Source organism: Camellia sinensis, chromosome 5 (genome assembly GCF_055761805.1).
Source record: "Camellia sinensis isolate YWXY chromosome 5, ASM5576180v1, whole genome shotgun sequence".
Lineage (NCBI taxonomy): Eukaryota > Viridiplantae > Streptophyta > Magnoliopsida > Ericales > Theaceae > Camellia > Camellia sinensis.
In genome coordinates this window covers 170,242,911-170,253,561 of record NC_138965.1, presented here as the reverse complement: position 1 = coordinate 170,253,561, position 10,651 = coordinate 170,242,911, and positions in this window count along the sequence as shown.

Sequence of the window (10,651 nt, the reverse complement as noted above, 5' to 3'; positions counted from 1 at the left end):
ACTCGAAAGAGAGATGGCATTTTGCTTTTTGCTATGCCAGGCAACCAAATTATTCCCAAGGTAAAAACACCCCCGGATGTACTCTTGCTATCATCAGCACACCCTGCCCAGTCGACATCAGAAAAACCAGTAATTTCAACTGTAGTTTCGGTAGTAAACCAAACCCCAGTGTCCTATTAACATATTTAATGATGTGTTTGACCGCAAAAAGATGAGACTCTTTAGGACTGGGTTGGTAACAGGCACAGACACCTACACTAAATGCAATGTCAAGACGACTGGCTGTGAGGTAAAGAAGACTCCTTATCATACTCCTATAAAGGGTAGGATCAACATCAGTACCAGAGAAATCTTTGGAAAGGTGAAGACTGGTGCTCATGGGAGTGCGTGCATGTTTAGCAGACTCAAGACCAAACTTTAACACAAGATTTTTGGCATATTTAGTCTGAGAAACAAACATACCCGAAGGAGACTGTTTAATTTGAAAACCCAAGAAATAAGACAACTCACCCATCATACTCATCTCAAACTCATGTGCCATGCAATCCGAAATTTTTTTACAAGATGATCAGCAGTGGATCCAAACACAATATCATCAACATAAATCTGAGCAACAAGAATATAAGACTTGGTATGTTTCACAAATAAAGTCTTATCCGAACTACCCCTTTGAAAGTCATTATCAAGAAGAAAGGTAGTAAGTCTATCATATCAAGCCCGAGGGGCTTGTTTCAACCCATACAAAGCCTTGTCTAACTTGTAGACATGGTTTGGACATTTAGGGTCCTCAAACCCTTTTGGTTGCTCAACATAAGCCTCTTCTTTCCAGTACCCATTCAGAAAGGCACTTTTCGTATCCATTTGAAACAATTTGAAACCAAGAAAGCATACAACACCAAGTAAAATACGAATAGATTCGAGACGTGCAACTAGGGCAAATGTCTCATCATAGTCAACACCCTTTACTTGTGTGTAGCCTTAAGCAACCAACCTGGCTTTATTTCTAACCACAATACCATTCTCATCAGATTTATTCTTAAAGATCCACTTGGTACCTATCACATTCATGTCTCTAGGTCTGGGAACTAGAGTCCAAACATTGTTACATTCAAATTGACCTAATTCTTCATGCGTAGCATTGACCCAACTATCATCTAGTAAGGCCTCTTTTATATTCTTAGGTTCAATTAATGAAACAAAACACATATGAGATACCTCATCCCGAATTTGTCTTTGGGTTTTCATTCGATCCGATACACTTCCAATCACCTGTTGAGCTGGATGATTCAGTTTCACCCTTGCTGATGGTTTGAACTCAGGACTTTTGGTGACAAAAGCATCAGAAGTGGTGTCTCTCTGTGCACTCTTTGGACTCTGACTTACCTGAGAAGTTGGTGTTGTCTCAACTTCTTATGCTTGGACCTCAGCTTCTCTTTGACTTTGTGGTTCAGTATCCAAGATTGGACACTGACCATTTTCTTCCTCATTTGTCGCTGGAGTAGAACTTGTGTCATTTATAACCACATTGATTGATTCTATTAAAGATGAAGTTCGCAGGTTATAGACTCGAAAAGCCCTACTAGTGGTTGAATACCCTAGAAAAATACCTTCATCACTTCGGGAGTCAAATTTTCCCAAAGGCTCTCTATCTTTGAAAATGTAACACTTACTCCCAAAAGTTTTGAAGTATTTTACATTAGGTTTCAATCCCTTCCACAATTCATATGGAGTTTGTAAAGTGCCGAACCTTAAATACACGTGATTTATGACATAAACAACAGTATTAGGACTTCAGCCCAAAACTTTGGAGGAACTTTCTTACTAAGGAGCATGACCCTAGCCATCTCTTGAACAACCCTGTTCTTCCTCTCAACCACAGCATTTTGTTGTGGAGTAATAGGTGCAGAAAATTCATGCTTAATTCCATGCATATCACAAAAATTTCAAAACGAACTGTTTTCAAACTCACGAATATGATCAGTTCGGATTCTTATGATACGCCCAACGGAAACGCCTTATTCATTTTGAATTTTAAAGACTAAAGCCTGGAAAGCATCAAACGTATTAGATTTTTCTCTTAAAAAATTTACCCATGAAAAACGAGTAAAATCATTAACAGTTAAAAAAATGTATCTTTTACCTCCAATGCTTTCAGTGCGAGTAGGTCCCATTAAATCAATGTGAACCAATTCAAGAGGATATTTGGTTGTAAAGCTGTTCACCTTTTTATGAGGGGTACGGGTTTGCTTTCCAAGTTGACATGGTCCACACACATCATTCAGATTCTTACCCAGCTTAGGTATGCCTCTCAGAAGCTCTTTGTTGGCTATCTTAGTTAGGTCTTTGAAATTCATGTGACCTAATCTTTGATGCCACATATCAATGTTACTTATGATGGCTAAGTGGCAAGTAGGATCATTAGTAGTAATAATCCCATAGCAGTTATCAGATGTGCAAACCCCATGCATGACAATATTTTCCTTTTTATCCAAAATTTCACATTTATTTTTTGAAAACAATACTTCATGGTGGGAATCACACATTTGACTGATGCTCAAAAGATTTTCTTTAAGGCCATCAACAAGTAATGCATTTTCAAGCTTGGGAAGACCAGCCACACTTATAGAGCCCTTACCAATGACTCTAGAAGTGCCACCATCTCCAAAGGTAACAATTCCACCTTCATATTATTTAAAGGAGGTGAAGTAGGATTTGTCACCTGACATGTGATGAGAGCACCCACTATCAAGGTACCACATGTGTGAGTCATGTGCTTTTAGAGCAGTGTGAACAACTAAACAAGTCAAGTCATCTTTTCTCACCCATATCTTGTTGGTCTTAACAAAATCAGGACTGGCGGTCTTGGTAAATGTTTTATCATTGTGAACACCCTCATGTATCTTGGTGTTTCGCCTAGACATGTAAGGTTGTCTCCTAACCCAAAAAGTATTAGAATTTCTACCCTTTTGAGACCCCTTGCCAAACAATTCAAAGAAATATGGACGAATATGGCCATACCTACCACAATGATGACAAATAAAAATAGATTTTACCTCCCTTTTGTTGATCTTACCCCAGTTAGGTAGATGAAGAGAGGGATCAACCTGGTGCACCTTCAGCTTTCCCTTTGCTTGAGTCTTAAGGTCATGAGATGTAGAGGTCTGTCCCTTGTTGTAGACGTGCCTGAACGTCCCGGCCCCGCGCGGTGATATGGCGCGAAATCCGTTTTGTTCATTAGCTACTATAGTTCGGACTCAATGTCACGGTTCTGAATCTAATCTCGCAAAGTGCAATGCAAGACCGATAAATCACCAAAGAGTCCAAATCTGGCAAATCGTTTTTGGAAAACTGATTTTTATAAAGAAGTGCCAAACATGGACTACTTTGCTAGATACAGAGTCGCCACCTAAATATTTTGTTTTGGGAAATTTAGAAAACCCTAACTCATGCCTAAGACCACGTGTCCGTCATCACCAAAGTTGCCTTGGCTCGGGAACTTGGGTACGAGAGGGGAAGGTCATGCAATGAGCACCCCCGCTCACCTGATCAAAGATCGGCCTTTACTAACATGATATTTTGTTTTTGAAAATACATGCGTTCTTATTCTGGTTATTAGCCTATAATTACTATGTGATGCACACAACACACAAGTATAGACTAGATCGCCTAAATTGGAACAAAACATCTCATGTTTGTTTGTTTGAAAATGGTTTGAATGTGCTACTCGCAAGTAGGCTAAGACGTGGATTTTTCACCCTCAAGGGGGCTTAGAAAACATGATTTGACACTCTCAAGTGGGCTTAAAAACTCACATTTCAATGAATTGTTCCAATTCAAATAATCCAACCTTCACCCACAGGCATTCAGGCAGTTTATATCACTTAAGCAGATAGCCTCATGGCAAGCATGCTGACATGGCAACACTTACACTCATGCAAGGATGCTAAAGCGTAAAAGCTTACAGTGTATTCCAAGCCAAAACAATAGCTAGTTAGTAATCAATGCATGATCCTAGCTATGTTAACAATGCCTAATGCAACACATGCAAAATGCAACTAAGATAGGTTCGGCTATTCTAAGATGTCATGTGGATGCAATTAGGTAATCATGTATTCAAGTAGGAATTAAATACAATGCAGTTAGTATGATGCGCCGAGCCCGGTACATGCAATACGAATGAATGGATGCAAACATGCAAGCATAAGGATGCTAATCAAAATATGACTTAGAACTAACCATCAAAAGCAGGTAAGTAAAAGGGAGAAAGACGTGAGGGTGGAAGACATTCACACACTCACGCACACTTATTACAAAATTCTCCCTCTCGACGGAGGGTTCGAATAAATAATATAAGCCAACTAATTAACTAACTAACAAGCTAATTAATTATTACATAACCAAATTGAAACAAATAACTATTCTGGGTTATTAAAACACTAAAATGGCCTCGTGACGAGGGATGCATGCGCGCTCGGCCGGCTTCTCTCGGAAATCCGTTGCCATGCCCCACGTTGCCTCTGTTTGCATTGTTCTGCACCTCTGAAAACTGTGCCAACTTCTGTGATGCTTCTGACCTGCCTCAAGGACATTCTGAGAGGCCATCGACCAAGGGAAATGGGTTATCGACCACTTATGAATCCATCGGCCAAAAATTGTTAGTCGATCGGCACTGCAGATAGCCGATCGGCACTGCAGATAGCCGATCGGCCATCTCTTCCTGCAAACTGCTCCTTTTGCTGCAGCAGAGTACAAACAAGGGCATGGCAATACATTTGCAAGAACATGTTGTGCGACTACACCCCTTATCATGTTTGGAACTCAAAGGAGTGTAGTGTTCGACTCTCGAGCCATCAATCACGCATTTCGATACATGATGGCCAAAGAGGCCGAATTGCACATATCATTATGGAATGAATGCACAAAAACATATGAATGCCTCACACTCTATCATGTTGGATCAAGAGTGTCGACGACTGAGGATTGAGGCACGTTTCGTTACTTCAAGTACGAAACGTCCCTTGGTCCTCATGTTTGGTTTGACACCCCAAACCAAACACAATGCAATGCATGCAACAAGGAAAAGCTATGTAATGCAACATAGGCATGCCAAATGCAATATGACTCAAACATGCATACAAGGCTAAGGTAACAAGCATGCCAAATGCAATGCAACCCAAACAAGCATGTGACAAAATGTAAACTAGAAAGCATGCAAAATGTAACCTAAACATACAAACATGCATAGCATGCAAAGATGGACAAGCATGCAACAACATGCAAACTAGCATGCATGCAACAACATGCAACATGACAAGCATGCAACAACATGTAAAGATGGACTTAAACCAAAATGGGCAGACCTCAGCCATGCCCAAATCAGTGGCCAAAGTGCTGAAATGATGGCATGAAAAGGCAAGGAAGTGCATGCTCATGCATTGGCCTATGAACTAAGCATAATAGCACAACTCCCAAACATGATGAAGAAGTGACAAATTTGAGAGTGTAGAGATGAAGTAAGCTCTGGAATTTCATTCCAAAGGATGCTAAATCATGCACATATGACAAGCAAAGCATGCTAGTGGGCTCAAAGCTTAAAGCTAGACAAGGGACTTACACCATGGCCATATCAAGCAAGCCCCAAAGAGCCAAGATGACTATAAATAGTCCCAAGGCAGGTCAAAATAGGGCCAAAACATGCGTGGAATGAAGCCAAAACAAGCTAGCATGGTGAGCACAAAACATGACGCATACAAGGCCAATGAGGAGGATTACACTACACCTACCAAAACCAAGCATGAGATGACTATACCAACAAAAATCGGAGTTATGAGATGTTAAATAATGACCAAAAACATGCTGGAATGGAGTCAACACATGCTAGAAAGATGAGCCAAAACCTTAAGCATACAAGACTAGTTTGCAAGGATTACATTGCAAGTGTATTAAGCATGCAAGAGACAATCAAACCAACCCAAAGCAGAGTTATACCATGTTAGAATAAGGCCCTAAACATGTTAAGATAGAGCCAAAACATGTTAGAAAGACATGCTCCTTTGCAAAGCTATAAGTAGGATTATGCTACAAGTACAAGAAGCATGCAAGGGGTGACCAAGACAGCCAAAAATAGAGTTATGGAAGGTCTGGAAAGTCACAAATGATCCTAAACAAAGCCATAAAGAAGTAAAAACACATGCTCATTTGGTTGGCCATCAACACTAGTAAGAAAGACAATAGGAGAGGGGACCACCCTCTCCTATTTGGAGCCTCAAAACAAGTTTTTTACTTTTGAAAATCCTCTGGATTTCAGTGGTTAAAAAGGCACGAAAAGTTGTTTTGAAAGGCCTTAGAAGATGGCTCAAAAGCTATACAAGCTAAGGAACAAAAGGGAGAGAGAGCCCCCTAACACAAAATAGGCCTAAACCATCACTTTTAGGACTGAAAAATAGAGATTTTCTCAGTTCAAAACCAAGCCAAAAATAGTTTAAAAGGGTGGCAAAACAAGCATGCAAAGTTGGCCAAGATAGCGTACAAAATGAGCTTAAAAGAGAGAGATGCTTACCCTTGAAGCACAGCTGCAAAACAGGTCCAAACTCTGAGCTAAGACCAGCTTTTAGAGCTCAAAATGATCCTCAAAGAACCTCAGCCCAATGGTGGTTGAGTTTGATCAAGGATGCCTAGGCAAAGGTGAGGTATATCTCCAAGTATAGCTCTTGTTATGCACACAAAGGCAAGAGAAGGAGGCTCTAGGGAGAGACACAGAGATCTTGCTCTGGAAGTTTTGTAGAGAGAGAGGGAGTTTAGTGAGAAAAGCTCCCAAGCTTGTCCAAGAAGGTTGTCCCCTTTGAAAATGAGAGATATAGCCTTATATATAGCAATGCAAAGCTTTTGGTCAAAAATATCTAAGTATGGGATAGCTGGAGGTTGTGTGGAACAGCTGGAGATGAAATATCTTCAAAAAATCTGAATTTGTGTCACTCTTGGCCGATCGGCCATCTTTAGTGCCGATTTGCTACTTGTGATGGCCGATCTGCTACTTTTTTGGCCGACTGCACATATTTGTGGCCGATAGCAAATTCTGCTCTACAAGTCCAACGTCAAACGGTCATAACTCCTTCATATGGACTCCTTTTCAGGTCATTCTTGTGTCCAAATTGAAGCCCCGGAAGTAATATTTTCAATGGTGGAATCCTTGCATCAAAATTCCAACTGTACTAAGAGATATACCACTTTTAGTGAAGACTGCTCAGTTTCGGTCCAACTGGAATGATGTCCAACTTCAACCAATCATATCTCCCCCATCCGGACTCGGCTTTAGGAGAGTCTTGAGTGCAAAATGAAGCCCCAAAAGTCTTATTTCCAATGGTGGTGGCCTCATAGCTTAAATCCAAGTGCATGGATAGATATGCCTAATTTAGCGAGGACCGCTCGACTCTCTCTTAGTAATTTATACCCAACTTCTTCCTCAACTAGGTTTCTTCTCTCCACTCTTCTTTTCTTCAACTCCAAACCCCTAAACAAGGTGTTTTGAAATATTTTTCAAAGATTTCATCTCTCTTTGATTCATTTCCACTTTGTCCTTGCTCGGTTTACCGAAAAGCGCAACATTTAATGAAATGTGAGCCTTGGAGCATCGCAGAAACCTTTTTCAAAATATTTTGAAAGAGAGGGTTTTAAGATCTAAAATCTTTTTCGTCCAACAATGGGGTGTGAGGTTTGGATTTGACACTCTCCTTGCCAAAGAAATCGAACCTTTGCCCTGCACATCTTTCATCACCAAAGAAGCCATCAGTAGCGCCCAAGTCTTAAGGGCGGTCAAAAATGGGGTGTCTACACTTGTGAGCTGTCGCATTACCATAGCCTAGCCCACTTTTGTCACAACCCATTTGTTGAGACCCGAGGATGTCTTCTAATGATTTGGAACCTTTGTTCCACATGGCAATTGTAGATCTAGCAATTCTGAGTTCTTCATCTTTATGGCAAACCATCTCATCCAATGTAGCTTGTGACATCTCAAGGCTTTCAATCTTCTTTTCATATGTGGAATATACTTGCAGGAGTTCATTCCTTTCAGTCTCACAAGATAGAAGTTTCCCATATAGGTCTTGCCTGTCACTCGAGATCTTGATGACATTCTGCTTTGCTGTTAGAAGTTCTCCTTTTAGCTTGACATTCTCGCTTTCACATGCTTTGAGCTTGAGAGTGAGTTTGTCATTGATCTTGGACAAATTCAGAGATTCATCGTAAAGCTTTTTGTAAGCTTGTTGTAGATCATCACCATCAATCTCATCATTGTCTTTTGATGTTTCATCATCTTCTTTTTGCTCCTCTTTCTCCTTGACCTCATCCAGTCGAGCAACTAAGGCAAGAAAGGTGATAGATGGTGGTGAAGATGACTCTTCTCTTTCATGGAATTGGCTCAGAATGTCCCATGCATCTTTGGCCTTTGTGCAGTGAGCAATTCATTGCTGTTCTTCATCAGAAATTGCTTCACGAATGGTAATCAGAACTCTCTGATTGCTCGGATTGTCAGCACTTTCAATATCCTCTTCAATGGATTGCCAGCCTTCCGGGTCAAAAGCTCTCAAAAACGCCCTCATTCTGATCTTCCAATACAAGTAATTACTCCCATCAAAGATGGGAGCAGGGTGTAGATTCTGACCACGAGCAAATTCCACTGGCTTCGGAAGAGGTTGAGTGAAAGTGGACCAGAATGCCATGAAAGCACTATCCCCGTCTTCACCGAATTCAGTTTTTTTGGGTTCTTGCCCCGACCCGCTTTCATCATCCCAAGTCACTGTATAGACTTTCTTCCAATTCTTTTTCGATGGACATTCAAGAGCAATATGTCCAAACCATTGACATTCATAACACTTGACCCCTTGCCCTTTTACCATCTTCTTTCAGTTTTTGGAGCAAGTTTTGGTGGAAAAGTTTTGGGTTTATCATTACTCTTGTCTTTTGAAATAGGGTCTCTGAAATTAGGCTTCTTTTTCTTTAAATTTTTTTTGAACTGTTTCGCAAACATAGTCGTCATCTCGTACTCTAGATCAAACTCAATCTCACGAGTTTTTGCAGTCTCATGAGCACTAGTAAAAGCCACAATATCTTTTTGTTTTTTCTTAGAAATCTGGTGGGCTTTATAAGTCTGTAAGTTTCCAATCAACTGATCAAGCTTGAGAGTATCAACATTCTGAGCCTCCTCAATAGCTGTCACTTTTGATTGAAACCTCTCGGGCAAAGACCTTAAAATTTTTCCAACAACCTTAGCTTCAGGGATTTTTTCACCGAGTGTGAAACAAGAATTCACGATGTCACTAAGTTTAGCATAGAAATCATCAAACGTCTCATCATCATGCAAAAAAAGGGTTTCAAAGGCAGAGGTGAGACATTGAAGTTTTGACCTTTTAACAGAAGTAGTACCCTCGTGAATCGTTTCAAGAATGTCCCAAGCCTCTTTTGCTACCTCACACATGCAAATGTGATGAAACTCTTCAGGTGTGATGGAGCAAAAAAGGGAATTGAGAGCCTTACTGTTCCAACTCGAGTTTTGATAATCGAATGCGTCTCATTTATCAAGAAGTTTGGGAATATCAACACTATCAATGGTGACAATAGGTTCACTTCACCCATAGATCACACAGTGTCAAACTTTCTCATCAATAGATTTTAAAAACGCTTTTATACGAGCTTTCCAATAAGAATAGTTTGTACCATCAAGTAACGAAGGTCTATGGGTTGAGTTACCTTCACGAATTGAATCCATATCACCAATCACACAAAATCACACCCCTACAGTTTTGATAAAAACAAAGAGTGCCCCTTTCTGATACCAATTGAAAAACCTAAGTGATTCGTGATTGGATCAAGATTTAATTATTCCAATTCCCAATCAAATAAAACTCACAATCTAAATCATCAAGCACTTACGAGAGTGATTTAGATTGTTGTTTTCGAAAAATAATAAATTGACACAAAACGATTTTACGTGGAAAAATCACAATTGAAGCACCTTTAATTGTGATAAAAAAAAACCACGGGTGAAACGCCACTAATCAATCCACCACTAAAGAAAGAAAGATTACAAAGATAACAAACAAATTACCCAAACGCTTCCAATTTGTCTTCAAATCTTCTGTATATCTCTCACTGTAACCTTTGTCTCGGAATTGATTAGATTAAAGTTGAATCCACAACTTCTATTATCGAATCAACGACCACATACAGTATCAAACTCCTTTGATACTCCACGCTTGAATCTCCGGATTCCACCGAAGAAGAACACTCTTGAATATGAACAATCAACCTCTTTGATGTGTGCTTCTCAAAACATGAGTTTAATACTTAATCAAATCATCAAGGAAACCTCACAAAAACCTCCAAAATAAAACCCCAAAAACCTTAAAGTAGATCTCTGAAACGTAATTCTAGATTTGGACTTAAACAAGTACTTATAGAAAATAGGAGCAGCGAAGCTTGCTCGAGCGAAGACTCTCTCGCTCGAGCGAGGAACCAAAAACGCGTGTTTTCCTTAAGTGGCCTCGCTCGAGCCACACTACCTACGCTCGAGCGTATAATCATCCTTCTCAGGTTTTTTACAGAATTAACTTTCGCTCGAGCGAGAACTCCTTCGCTCGAGCGAGCAAGACAAAAA